The 14,919-nt window shown below is 43.5% G+C and overlaps 1 protein-coding gene across 3 annotated transcripts in view; it reads left to right on the plus strand.

Moving 5' to 3' along the window:
• LIMS1 (LIM zinc finger domain containing 1) overlaps positions 1 to 14,919 on the plus strand; it is a 68,342-nt gene that overhangs the window by 20,704 nt on the left and 32,719 nt on the right. Inside the window, exon 1 of one of the 3 annotated variants that reach the window (XM_059493667.1) lies at positions 7,017 to 7,081. The exons of the other annotated variants lie outside the window; for them this stretch is intronic. The gene's annotated coding sequence lies outside the window, so the exon portion shown is untranslated. Of the gene's footprint in view, positions 1 to 7,016; positions 7,082 to 14,919 lie in introns of those variants that run through there. 3 annotated transcript variants of the gene reach the window in all.

A 14,919-nucleotide genomic window follows, 5' to 3' on the forward strand; every position in this document is an offset into this window, starting at 1 on the left:
AGATCCATGACCTCACTACTCTTGACCTGAAGGGGTGGAGTAGTTCTTGAGGTTTACTGCAGTGATACACAAGACAGACATGTGGACTAGGAAGGGCTGTCTGAATAAAAATACTTCAGGCTTTTATGACTTCAGAAATAAATGCTGCATACATTTCTAGTTGCTTATAGCATTCTTCTGTAATAAAAAACTTGAAGGCAGTTTCATGTTGGAACACAAATTTCTTCAAACTGGGATCCAGCTAATTATGCAATGGAAGTCCAATAATCCAAACACGTATTCATAGGTGGGGTTTTTGAGCTGGAGAGCCTGCAGACTCTTTCTGAGTCTATAAAGTACTTTGGAGTCTTGTGAGAGATTGTGCTGAGAACACTTGAAATTCTTAAAGATGACTCACTGTATTCCCCTCCAAACAATTAAGTTGTTTCAGTGAGCTCATCTTCACTGGTCTGGTATGTAACAACTTGTTTTTCCTTCTGCTGATGCCTACATTTATTCCTCCAATAGCGTTCTTAAATGTGCAGCTTCATGATGAACTTTTTCTGGTGCTACAGTTGATCAGTAATCCAGAAGTTCATAACTGCATGGAGGATTGCCACAGATCACATAATTCTGTGCAGCTTCTTGGTCTGAGCATTGAACAAACCACACCTGAATGAAATCCAGTCTTTGCAGTGCATTTTTCCTCAGGTTAGGGCAGGCATTTATGCCCCAACTCTCTGCTCTGCCCTGTGGTCCAGCCCTGGCCAGGTGGGCAAGTCCAGACAGACATCACCTCGGCTGATCCTTCATCCAGAGAATCCTGAGTTGGCCATGAGATTCAAGGACAAAGCTAATGTCTGTGGGTGCTGTGGATGCAGGGCTTCCTTTAAAGCCAAGCCACCGCCTGCATTTTGTGAAGGTTGGGGAGTGGGGCAAGCCCTTGCAGTGCCCTGGTGAGACAATGCCGAGCACAAGTCACTTGGTATCGCTGGGAGGAGAGGGGGAAAGGAGTCCTTTGTACTCCCGACTTCCGATGGGTGCAGCAGTGAGTAGCAGAAGGGAGGTGCGACAGAGGGAAGCAGGGTGGCCGGCAGCGGCCAGCTGGCCCCGGGTTGGTGGCAGCGCGCCTGGGAGGGGAGATCCCTGGGCCCCTGCCAGCGAGTGTGGGAGGAAAGCAGCTACCGATGGTGTTAGTCAGTGTGACTGCTGAGTGCTGTTCAAAGGGCTGGAGGCTCTAACAAGGACCGACTGGGCGTTATCTCATTTCCTCTTTCGCATAACCCCAGGGAAAAGGGAGAGCGTTAATGAAACCCTGGAGGTGAATGGAGCCAGATCAGGCTGAAATGTGTAAAGAATTTCTCACAAGAGATTTGTCTCTTTGGTCCTTTCATACCATTCCATAGGCATAACCTTCATGGTTGCAAGTTGTTTATTTTCCCTTGGCTGCCACTGTTCCTGTTTAATCCTTAAAGATAATAATATGCATTAGTAATGGTGAGGAAGAATGCTTTTCGTGACATTAATGTCAAACATAGTGTGATACAATTTCTCTAATATTTTGGCTTAATACTGTGCACATTGTGCCAGCAGTAGTACTGGATGATTCAGAGACTGCTGTCAGGCCTATTAGGGATGCTTTTTCAGAGCTCATGTAAGAGGCCCCAGAAGATTGCCCACAGTTTTTATATTTGAAAATGATGACAAAAACAGGCTGCTGGAGAACTAAAGCTCAGTCAGTCTAACTTTGAACCCTAGCAAGTCATGAGTGCAACTAACAGTCAATATATAAGCACTTACTGAATAATAGAGCATTAAAAGAGCCACATGGATTTCTAAGAACAGATTGTTTCAAAGCAGCCAATTTTCCAGGTCTGGCAGATGAGCGTGCCTTAAAACAGAAAAGAGGAAATAGATGTATCTGCTGATGCTGTCTCACACAAAATTTCATAAGCAAACTTGAGAAAGAGGCTTTAGAATTCAAGTGATGGTGATTGACTTTGTTGGAGCTTAAGCCTTGCAAATTCTCTTCTGTGTATCCACTTGTCTTTTCTTGCCTCTCTTGTTGTGGACCATTCACGTGAGTGCTGCTGATATCTCCTCCTGTTTCTTCATCATGTCCTTTTAAGGTATATTAGTGTGGACTCAGGGCTTGGTTTCAAGAAAGCATATTGCAGTTTAGAAATAACAGTCTAGGTGAAATTGCTGGAAGGGAGGTGTGCAAGTGTATGAAAAGAAGCATTTGGACAGGAATTGATGTTTTGACAGAGCCACCAACAGGATCCCCCAAACAGAACCTGCCTGATTGCACCTTTCAGTAATTCTCTCTTTTATCACTTGCATTTAGTACTTGATCAGTGACTTGGATGCTGCAGCTGAAAGTTGGCTTATGAAGTTTGTGAATGTCCTTGACTTGGATAAACCTTTAGGGATACAGGAGATGAATTAAAAATGATCTTGGCAGTCAGAAAAGAGGCTCCACAATCAAGAATTGAAATTTCATGAAAATAAATGAAAAGAGTGGTGATCACGAAAGAGAATTCAAATGACCATGGGCTGGGCCATTTGAAGGATTATTTAAAAGCCTTATCATGTTTTATGATGTGCCTGCAGAGAAAAACATCTTATTTTGGAAATGCTATGCATTAAATAGAAAGGAAGGTTGACCTAGATTATTTTGAAGAGACTCTGTATTTAATACTGAAAAAGCCTGAGAGTTGTTGTCCTGCCAGAGGAGGATAACAGAGAGGCCTTGTTAAAGCAACAAAGCACTTGAAGAAGATTGGAAATGTACTGACTAGTGAGTGCATGCTTCTTTACTGAAGCCTAGGAACAGGGTTGTATCCATGGATAGCAAATCCTTTTTGATTTTTTAGTGCATCTGTAGTCTCTGTAAGTGAAATAGAAGAGATATGATAGCCCTACCCTGAATTAAAATCACTTTTTTCTCTGAAGCAGTATTCCCTCCTCCAGTGTGCTGTTGTGTCAGAAAGGAGACAGGCACAGTGACGTAGGTAGTTGAAATCAGGGATCCTGAAATGGGGCTCATGCCCTGATGTACCCTTGATGACTGTGTCAGTTTGGCCCATGGCTGTGCTGTCCATGCAACAGGGTGTGTGCATCTCCCTGCACATCAGGACGCAGCTGCAAGGAACCATCCAGTTGTGCTGGGCATTATGGAGCCATCCTGTTTGTCTTGCCCTGCCATGGGCACTGTGGAGGAGGAGGCTGGGCAGAATGGCAGGGATGTTATCTTACTTCTAACAGCAGTACTCTTGTGGAAAGGCCAAACCTTTCTCCTGTTATTCATAAGCATTTTAGAGGAGGGGAAGCTTTTGACAGCTCCTGGCATCAAATACTTCCTCTGATCAGCTGCTGCAACCCCATTCCTGTAGTGCCAGGCGAGCCATCTGCTCATGGCCAGCACTTGGGTCCCTGCAGCCTGCCCCTGCTCCAGTCAGCTCTGCCACTGTCATGGCCCCAGGAGAGGACACTTGGTGAGGAGAGTGAGTGTAGTGGAGGAGCTGGTGTTTCCCATCCCTTCCTAGCTGAGCAATGTAGTTCATCCTAGGGCATTGCTCCAGGCCTGGCTCAGGTGTAGCAGTAACCCTTTTGAAAAAGTTGTCTTCAAGTACTCGTTCAGGAGAAGACAAATGGCTGTCTGTCCTCTCATTGTTTGAGAGCAGACTGTATTAATTGGTGCCATTTCATAGTATCATAAAATTTAGGGGGGAGGGACATTAGAGGCCATCTAGTCCAGTGTCCCTGCAATGAGCAGGGACATCTAATCTATCACGTTGCTCAGAGCCCCATCCAGTCTGACCTCGAATCTTTCCAGGGTCGGGGCAGCTACCAGCTCTATGGGCAGCCTGTTCCAGCATTTCACCACCATCATAGTGAAAAATATCTTATTTGAACGGCTGAAATTGTGACTTTTTACCTGAGCTTGAGTCAGTCTGGCTGGGAGGTCTGGCTCTGATGGACGTAGATTTGCTGTTAGCTTTTGGTGGCCTGGGCTCTGCTTTGAACGGCAGCTGTGATGGCACTGACAGGAAGGACTGCAAGGGGAACCCCAGGGGCGTTTGGGGCTTTTTTCCTCAGTTTTTTTGAACAGGCCTCCCCCGGTGTGGGGAGAGAAGGGCGCTGCGGGCAGGGGACCCTTCGCGGGCCGGGGACGTGCGGAGAGGCCCGGGCGGCTGGGCCCGAGCGCGGCTCTCGGGCTCCGCCTGCCGGTGCGAGCGCGGCCGGGCTGGGCCGCCCCACGGCGGGTCCCGGGCACGGCCCGAGGGGAGGGAGGGGGCGGCTGCAGCCGGGGGCTCGGGGATCATGATGAGGGAACATCTCACTTCTGCTGAGCTGGAGGGATTCTTCCTGCATCTTGTGCTGTGTATGGCACGCGCTGGTCCTTTGCCTTACAGCAGCTGCATTCACTAACCCACCCCCCGCCAAACCCGGTCTTTTCCCGTTTTCGTGGCTGGGAGAGAGCTCTTGAGAGAGGAAGACATGGGCTGCTCCTTGCAGCTGGGGTGAAGGTGAGGGAGGAAGGAGTGTATGGGGAAGGGGAAGGAAGAGCGTCGTAAGTTGAAAAAAGGAACTTGGTGGTGAGCTCCAAGGTCAGTTCAGCCGTCTCTTGTATACACCCTCGGCAAACTGGAACAGCTGAGGCATGAGTACATATTTCCTTCTGCTTGTTTTGCCCCGGAGATGGTGATTTCAGGGGGTGGTGAGACAGACAGCTGCAGGGTGTGACTGTCTGGCTTCTCTACCAGCTCCTGGCACCTCAGAGGTCTCCTTGCAGAGGGTGGTTCTTGTTGCCTGGAGCAGAGAGGACGCTGACTTGTCCAGAAGCTGCAGTATTGAGCATCCCAGAGCAGCTCTGGGGATTTGGCACTACCTGTGCTCTGCAGTTCTAGTTCATGTTGGCCTGCTAGAGGGGCAAAGAAAAATACTCTGAATCTGTGGAAATGTGGATATGAACCAGTGGTTCCCTTCCCTAGTTAACTTTTGCTTGTAGACTAACTTTTTGGTCGAACTCTATGCTTAGTGCAGGTCCAGCCCCCTCTCTGTTACCTCAGGAGCTCATGATCACTGCAGAGCCACATCTGCTGACCTGTTTTGCAGGAAGCCCTGGTGCCAGCAGCAGCTGATGGGCTCGGCTGAACCGTGTGACTTTGTCCAGAGCTGTTTGTGTGACTCTGCCCTGCACTTCCCATCAGGCCTGGTCTGGGCAAGCACCAGCCTGCAGTGATGTGTCAGTGCCTATGAGCATAGTCTCTCTGGGGCTGGTCTTGTTCTGATCTCATTGGTCATAATTTTGTTCACAAGTTTTCTTTTAGCATGGCTCTTCTGGAAAACAAGTTGGTGATAAAAGAGAGCCAAATATTGTGATGTGAACAAAACTGAAAAACATGGCTTAGCCAGGCCAGCTGGTTAATGAATTGCTCAAACATGCTTTAAAACGTTAATTGAAGAGTTAATGCTTATTTTCCTAGTTCCCTTTTAGTGGATGCTTATTCACATTAACCATGAAATGTTGTAGCTTGTGCAGTTATGGTGAATCAACAAACTGGCCTTGCTTTATATAAAAGCGGAACTGCTGGCATATGAGCAATATATTCAATAATATGAATTGCAGTGGCAACCAAGGCCTCTCATTCTGTATAACTTTTTTTTTGTGATTTATTTCATGCTCAAGAGTAAATGTGTTACCTTAACGTTTGCCACATTATTTTGAGAGGCAAAGCTGTAGTGCATTCTTTCGCCTGGGAGGGTAACTGTCCAGTGATAAGTTTATTGAAATTTTACTGCTGCTTTTGTACTTGAAAGGTCTTTGCAGGAAGAGATAAGAAGTTCAAATGAGGAAGCACTATGTGACAGTATGGGAAACAGCAGCTTGGAAAGATAACTTACATTGTTAATTTGTTCACAGAAAAGGGTTAGCGATAATGTTAAGTGGCCTAAAGACAGAAATAGGAGCAAGAAACAGGATGTAGAGACATGATGAAGGAAAAGCAAAATTGGCTCTTCTGGTATGGCATAGCATTATTTTGTGTGTATGGTGAAAACAGGTGGTAAGGAAACTTTCCTGCCTGACCATTTGGGAGGGTGCACTGGCAATCAGGGGGACCAAAGCCTGAAGCCCTACTGCTGTACTGAGATGGGGACACTACACTGCTGCCTGCAGACATCAGGTGTGGCCTAATTTCTTTGTCACTGATGGTGAGCAAGGTTTCAGGCTTTTTTTACAGATCTTCGTAGCAGCTGATGGGGTAACATTGTTGATTTTAAAGGTATTCCTGCCTGAGGCCTTGAGGTGTCCCAGGGATTCAGATTGCTTTAGAAAAACTGAGTTTGAGTCTCTGTCCACACAAGAGAGACACATCTCAACTCTTGTTTTTCTGGGCAGGTTCACCACCCTAACCTGCTCTGTGAGATGGTGGTTTTGTCCCCAGTTAGTCCTTGTCTTGTGCTGAGGTTGTCAGAGGTGGCAGTAGCCTTACAGTGTGTGACACTGTCTGCTTTCATCTCAGAAAAGAAGAAAATCAGTGAGTATTCCTCTTTCTTAGCAGGTGGGAAGGTGGGGAGATGGAGATGTGATCTTCCCACTCCACATGGCACTGACAGACGCTTGTGATAGGTTGAAGTGGCCCTGCTTGACTCTTTGCTGCTCATCAGTGATTCCAAGGATTGCTGTTCCCATAAAAGGACCTGGAATGCTGTCCTGCTGTTCTTATGGTTTTGTACTTCTGTACCATACACTGATGGTATAATGAAAGCTTTAGCCTTTCCTATGAGGTGGAAGGTTTGCTTCCTTCTCTGTCCTTAGTGGTTATGAGATGGAGAATTGGCATGACACAATTTGTGGAGCTGAACTGTGAATTTTAGTAGATTTAGTCTCTCTTCTTTACAGCATCAAGTTTTTACAGGGCCAAAGAAGGAAGTGGTTTACTGAGTCACTTAAATTATTCTTCTTTTAAATTTTATCACAACTACCAGTAATAACCACAGGGAAAGCATGCAAACAGTGGGCATTTGATGTGCAGCTTTATGTGGGAAAGGCTGCTCATTGTGAACGTGCTGCCAGCGAGGCGACAGGCTGACAGTAAGTGTGCACCTGGTCAGTGGGGCTGAGGGTCTGGCTGAGGCATCTGCTGGAGTGCACATTGTGCTGCCTTCTGAGCCAACAGCCTGGCTAGGAGCTGTGTGGGCTTTTAGTCACTCACAGGGAAATTACTGGGAGCAGGAGCCATGCATGGGAATGGTGATAAATAGAGTTAGGAAGAGGACAAATAATAGTTCTGCTTGCTGGGTTTTATTACTACTTAAACCAAGCAGCATGGTAACATAGCTTTTAGCAAAGTCCTTTGTTGTTCTGGAAATGCTGAGATATTCTGGTATTTCCAGTAGTTTTTTATCGTTTGCTCAGTGGGAGTGTTTTTAGGGATGCTGTTTTGTCCCCACCCAGAGCAGAGGATTCACGGTCAGTTTGAAGATACACCACTGCTGACAGGTCTTCTGCTGGCTGAGGAAGAGGACACTGTGACAGAGTAATTGAGCCCAAAACCATAATTCCAGTGGAAAGAAAAGATTTGTGCCACTTGTTACAGAAATTGTGTTGCTTCTGGTGTGGTTGTTTCAGAAGTCAGTAACTTTGCCAGCGAAACAGAGCTTTTGCGGTAGGGCAGCTGTGCATTATTGGTTTAAGGCTTTTGCTCTGATTTAAGACTCTTAAGTATGTTTTTCATGTGCTTTAAATATCATGAAAAGTCCATATGAGATCATATTTTTAGGTTTCATGCTGAATCTCAAAGCAATTTTTACAGCATTAAGGGAAGGGGGGGGATGGCTTTTCCATTTTACATCATCATACTGAATGTCCAGGTTGAATTACTTTCATTTCTTTTGCACTGTTTTTGTTTGTTTGTTTGTTTTTGTTTCATTTTGGTTTTGGTTTTTGTTTTATTTTTTCCAGTATGGATTTTTCTGCTTGGATATGAATTACAAGTTTTAATAATTTAGAAACCAAAATGTAAATACTTAAAACTTAGAATTTTTTTGAGTTGCTAAAAATTGCACCTTGCCTGTGATTTTTAAGTGTTTTTACATGTGTTCAGCTTCATTCTTTGTAGACACCTGATCTACTTTCTGTATTTTGCTTTAGAGAATATATTAGTTCTTATATACAAGAAACCATCATACTACAGGTTTCTGAGCATTTGAAGATGATACTCTCTAGGCACCCACCATTTTCTACCTTTCTTGGAAAAGCTGGTCAGAGTATAGAACCACTTGTCAGTATGTCTGACCTGTGTTGTCTCAAGTGTTTTCTGAGTGTCCTCACTGCCTCCTCCCCTTTCCTCTGTAATGTGTTTTCCATGCCTTGGTTTTTTGGGCAATAGAGATTGTGTGAGGTGACTGAGGGATTTTTTTACAGGTGTAGAGTCAGGATTATTGCTGCTTCTGGGCTGCTAAATTCACCAACCCTCACCATACAAGCAGCAGCATTCAAAGGCTCTGGTGCTCACTTGGGAGCTCAGGGTTGAATTGTCCTCCTAAAACAGAAACCCTTGGAGCTGTAAAGTAGTGTCACCTGCTGCTTTCATTGTATTTGTTGTGTTTGTTTGTGTGCCAGGAGGTGCTGGTACCTTCAAGCATGTAGTCAGGGTTACCAGCTTTCCAGCCTTCTCAAGGGAATTGTACTGTACTCTCTTTGGCATTTCATTTCAGTAAAAGGAGACAAAACCTTGATGAGAAGCTTTTCTTTCTCTATGTTTAATGGAGCATTAGTAATTTGAAAAGTATTTGTAAGATGGATCCACGAGAGTAATTGCTGATAGTCAACAGAGTTTATAGGCTGCTGTAGTTTTGTTTGCATTTATTTAACCCTGATGAGTGATGTTTGGAGAAAAATTAGGATTTCCTAATAGTCCCATTCCTTCTCTGAAAGGGCAAAGTCAGTTTGGGACCTGTTTTGAGATGTCCCAGTAGCTCTCCACCCAAACCAGGGCTCAGCAATTGCCCATCTGATATGTCTCAGTCAGGTTTTCTGCACCCTGGAAGGGCTTGCTGGCTTTCAGAACACAACCTGACTGCCAGAGCTGGTAATTCCTTGGGGTATCAGGACAGCTGCTCTCTGGGCAATTTCCTGTTTCCTTCATTTGCCACCTGTTTTCTAGGTCTACTTCTTTCTTTTAATTTTTTTTTTTTTTAAACATGGAGAAATCTTCAGTCTTTTGAAGCATCTACTGGGAAACTTTTAACTACCCAATAAGCCAGCTGGCACCTGGGGCCTTTTGCCCTCATTTCCAGAGGCAATTTATCTTATCATGATAGAATAAAGTAAACCTTCTGGACATATATCTACAGTAGCAGAGTGCAAGCAGAAATAAACTTTTTCAAAGATAAGACTTTTCAGCTTAGGATCTTCATGCATCATAACCAAGGTGCTTAAATGTAAAAGGTAGGTTTCTGACTGGCTTTGAAAATCTCTGTTGGGAAGGGGTTTTCAATTCCAAGACAGTAACAATTACTCAGAAGGCTAGGTCCTGGATCTAGAAATGCAGGGTGGGAGTTGCTTGTGGTTTTTTGCTCTACATGCTCTGGACTGTGAAAATAAATCTAAACTGTGATTTTATTGGCTTTAAACTATCTCTCCCCTCATCATTTTGGTGTAGGTTTTTTTTCCCCTTTCTCTTTTACGATGTTACCCTGTCATATACCGGGTCCATATGAGTAATTTTACCCATCTTAGGGCATCACCTGTTTGCCAGCTTGTTTGTCACTCTTTTTTTTTAAGAGGCCTATGTACAAATGGCAGGACAAAACTGATTCATGCCGTGTCACGCTTTCTTCTTTGCACACCTACTCATGCATGGATCATCTGCTGATTAACAACATAAATTTCTGGCTATGATGCCAACCTGCATCTTCACCCGCTGGTCTCTCATTCATCTCTGCTCTCAGCTTGGCCCCGGTCTGAATTACTAAAGTAAATGTGGGTTGATCCGTACCTCCCTCTGGCTGTACAAAGAAATACTGGCACGAGAAACGAGGCAGTATTTTCCCAGTAGAGGGAGGTATTGTAAAACTCAGCCAAAGTAGGTTTCTGCTTGCTGGAGAAGGGTTTTTGCAGGGTTTTTTTTTCCTGCTTAATTTAAGAGTTCATGGAGCAGCATGTGCAGAGAGCTTGGAGAAGGAAAGTAAAATACCTTGCTCCATGTTCAGGCAGACAGAAGATTTTCCCATGTTTGCTTTTTTAAAATTATTATCAGAATAGAATATGTGGAATGAGAACAGGGATCTCTGCCACGCTTCACCAAAACCTTGTGGGCTGCCAGCCATGGAGGTGGAGATGCCTTTGGTACTGCCAGGATCAGACAGGACCCCTTTTCTCACCACAGTAACCCTGCCTTCACTTTGCCCCATCAAATCCCAGAGGACTCCAGTGGGTGGAGTGCATCACTGCTCTGAGCACACCATAGAATCGTTGAATGGTTTGGGTTTGGGTTGGAAGGGACCTTAAAGAGCATCTACTTTGAACCTCCCCATCTTGCAATGGGCCAGTACACCTTGCACTAGACCAGGCTGCAACCATCATGTGGGCTTTTACTTTACATTGTATGGCAGGGACATGCGGTAGTAGATGAGGTTTAACAAAAACCAGTAACTACTGTTAAATTGCAGCAATCTCACTTGGTCAGCTGGAGCATGGACATAAATCCAAAACTCTGCTTTGTAGTGTGAACATACATTGATCGAGTGCCTCAGTGCTTAGCCTAATCCACAGATTAAATTTGCATGCTTCAGGATTGATTTATCACTAAGTGGAACATGGGAAGAAACATCAAAACGGATGTTGGAGTGACATCAGACCAGAAGGAAGGAAACATGTAATTAATTTAGCTCCTTGAATCAACAGTTTAGGCTCCTGTGAAGCTTTGAAATTCTAGTTTCAAGGTGTGTGTCCTTAGCATTTGTGCTTGGTATTCTCTCTGTGCATTTCCTTTTATCACTGCCTGTCCCAGCAGGGACTCACAGTGTGGTACACTATTCCTTGGCACCCAAACCCATCTGTGGGGACTCATTCTGCAGGTCCAGAAAGCTGTGAAGCTTTGTTGGCATCAGCGCATCATTTGGGTGCTTTGGAGATTCTTGCAAAACTGCCAGAAGGGTTATTACCACCTTCCTTCATTTTCTGCAGCAAGTCCTTCGCTGATGTATAAGCCTTTTCCTTCACTTCAATATGTGCTTTCTTCCAGATCTTGTGAGAAACAGTAGAAAACAGTCATTCCTGTACACATTCCTCTGGAAACTGATTCCAGTGATAAACAGGATGGAGGAATGTGCTTATTTGAACACACAGCCACCTTGTAACTGTGAGCACACTACAGGCATTCCTGTGGTATTAGAATACTCTTCTGATTATTGTTTTGACTGACTGTGCTGCCATGAAAACAATTTTTTCTATCGATTTGAAAATCTTCAACTAAATTTAATTGAGATTTGGTAGGTTTTTCAAAGGTTGAAAAAAAAAAACCAAAAAAAGAACATGCCACTGGAGGGAATAACAGATGACACACATTGACTTTTCTGTGTGGAATAAGAGACCTAAAACTTCATCTTTTTTGGTTTCTATAGCTAGTGTATATTCTCTGTAAATATAGGCTTATGAAGAAATGTCCTGAATTTGCAGCACTTGACATTTATTGTTATTTCTGAATTCAATTACATGTGTTACAGCATCATGAATTGATGTTCATATCCCTTTGAATGTAGTATAAAGTAGCCAGGCATAACCTGTCTATCTTAAAAGATTTTTAAACTGGAAAATTCTGCTGAATACCTAGAGTCACCAGAACAGCAGTACTTCTACAGAAATTTAAGGGAGAGCACTGGAGGCCTGGAGTATCAAGATAGTACTCTGTAGGACTGCTGTGAAAACTCAGCCATGAGCCTTGTCCCACATAATAAAAAGTTATTTACTGCTTGTGATGAATGAAGGACTGCATACTTTGTGCTGGTTAGACATGGGGGAATATTTTCCTCTGCTGAAAGACAGGTACCACAATGGTTATCTGTCACATCACATCACATCACAGTAGCAATGTTGGCTTTCTCTGGGGGCAGGAGGATGGTCAATAGCATCAGAGAAGAATCACCCACTGGAAAATGAAGAGAAAACCTTCAAAGTACAGGATATACAAGAAGGCTGTGCATTACTGGTAATGAGAAAAGCTGTGGTAACTTGGCTGGTCCTCAAAAATTCTGATGGAATGTGAAAGGTCCAAGTGGCCCCATCCCATGTGAGAAGAATGTAATCTCTCAAAAAAGGAATTATAAACAGCAGATAGGGGCTAGAAGGTAAAAAGGGGTGTGGGGAACAGGAGGCACTCTCTGGGAAAGCTCTTCTTGGAGAGCCACGTCTGTCCAAGTTCCTTTGTGGAAGCATTTAAGTTAGTCAAGAAATAACATTTGTGTTCTGCAATGTCTCTGCAAAAAACACCCTTATAACTTGTATTTGATACTCAGAACCTAAAGTTTGACTGCTTGGGTAAATTCAGATTTGAAACCTCGTTTCTTGTGAGGATTCATGGGCAATCCCACAGTGCTACTAGTCCAGTTTGTGTTTCTTCTTGTAGAAAGCTTTTAGCTTGTTCAGAAGCTCTCCAAGGAAGTTTTTTCTTTATCAGCATAGATTCATGTTGGAGTTTGCTGAAGAGGCCTGTGAAATGAGCTATGGAGCTGAGTCACTAGTTTTACTTTAAAAACCTAACTATCTTGCCCTCCTTTATATTTAGTTGGATTTGATCTTTCTAACAACTGATTTTTGTGTCTGGACTTGCTATATTCCTTTAATTTGCATGCTCTGTCTTGATGCAGCTCTGGTTTCCAAGGACATTTGAGTAAAAGTTGTTGCCCTAGCCCAGCAGCTTCTCGTGCAGATAAATAAAAGTTTAATGAAGTGATGTGTTTCAGATTAATGCAACGTACAGCAAAGTGGGTGAAGAATTGTCCTTTTGGTTTTTATTGGCTTGAGTCATGTTTAATACAAAAGCATTAAGTATATGCTGAACAGAGGCTAATGTAGTGAATAAGAATCTGTGAACAAATTTATAGGTGAAAGTTTAATTTCAGTAGTTTACAAAGAGCTTTTTCACAGAAAAAAAATGTACTCATCACTTTTTAGATTTTTTTATCTAGAATTGATCATTGGACAAAAATAAGTCATATGTACACAGATATTTAAAGCAGAATATAAACTGTTGGTAATGTATAAAAGTTGCTGTGCCATGAACATCTGTCATCTGCCATCCTGAACCTCCACTCATAACAGCATTAACTTTTCATTGGATTGCTGATTGACTGACTGCAGGGAATTGGTATTTAATTATGTTTAAGCTTATCCTACTGAGTACTGAGAAACAACTATAAATACTTCATTTGAAACTGGAATGCAGCATGTTTAGGCAAATATTGTGATCGTTCTTGCTTTTATTTTCCGAGGATGGGAGCTCAGATGTGTACAGCTCGTTGATAGTTCAGTGTGCACAACCCTCTAACATCACGTAAATCACTGAGTTTTTGCAACCATTTTCTATTTGGCATGTTACATGATTCCTTTTCCAAACAATTTTGTTATTTTTCCATTGTGTGATGTTTAATATTATGCACTGATCACATTCCAGACTGAAGCATATTGATAGTTTTATATAAAATTACTGAGTTTGTGTTCAGTCTGGCAATCTCGACAAAATTGGTGTCATATGATATACCCACTATTACCTATGTTACACTTTTTTCCTCTAGAGAAATTTAAAAATACTCTTACATATATTCTGCTACAAAATAAACACTTTATTAATGAACTCTATAATTCATACCAGATAGAACTCGTTTCCTATTATAGTCAAAACAGTCCTTGCAAATTGTTAGGTTTCTTGGCTTTTATTAAATGCAAATTCATTTTAAAAACACACCTTCCCAATTCACCATGTAGAATGTAAAATCTCTGAATTAAGTTTTTGTTTATTTGTGTCAAGAACAATGTCAAAGAAATAGTAAACATTTTTCAAGAAGTGGTAAGCTTTTTTGATGCCTCCTGAAATTAAGTGCTTTATTTACTACTAAAAATTTACTAATTGAAATGAGACACAGAGCTTGCAAAATTGCCTGCTAACCGCCTTCCTGCCTTGCAGGAAACTTCAAGCGCTTCCATTCCTGTTTTACAATTACACAGGACACTCCATCACTACCAAATGTGACAAACTGGTAGAGTAGTTTGTGTTTGATAGCTGAGAGTAGGAAGAAAATTACTTTGTGGTTTTCTTCTGATTTTCAAGGTAGAAAAAAGAAAAGTGCACAGTGCTGTTGCATTTCCAAGAGAGCATTTTAATGCTAGTTACCAAAGTTACTTTGCGGCACACTTTGCTGCATTAACCTCCCTGTCAGAGCTTGCCAAAGTGCTTGAGTAACTCTGAATTTTCATAGCTCTAATGACTTTCCTTTTGTCATAAATTAGAACAGGAAAGAGTAAACAGCTCATTGCAGTCCTGGAGATGTGTAGCTTTTTGCGGCTGGGAGGGCCGCCTGCTTTGCCCAGCACAGGTCGTGCCTGTCGGGGCGGTGAGAGTTTGAGGAAAGCTGGAGAGAAGGGGGTGAGCTTGTCGCACACATCCCTTAGGTGTGATCGAGTGATAAAGGAAATGTGGTGCCCTTTGGGAGGGTGTGTACCTATGAGAAACAGGAAGCAGCTCGGCGGGTGCCTGCCCTGCCTGCCTGCCTGCCTGCAGAGGTTGGTGGCTCGGCGGGCGCAGGTGTGCCGGCCGGCAGACAGACAGACAGACAGACAGACAGACACAGCGCCCAGCCGCTGCTCTCCAGGCATCTTGGCAGGCGCGCTCCTCGGCACCCACAGCTGCGAGAGGCGGGGGAAAGAAACCC

Source organism: Ammospiza nelsoni, chromosome 2 (assembly GCF_027579445.1).
Source record: "Ammospiza nelsoni isolate bAmmNel1 chromosome 2, bAmmNel1.pri, whole genome shotgun sequence".
Lineage (NCBI taxonomy): Eukaryota > Metazoa > Chordata > Aves > Passeriformes > Passerellidae > Ammospiza > Ammospiza nelsoni.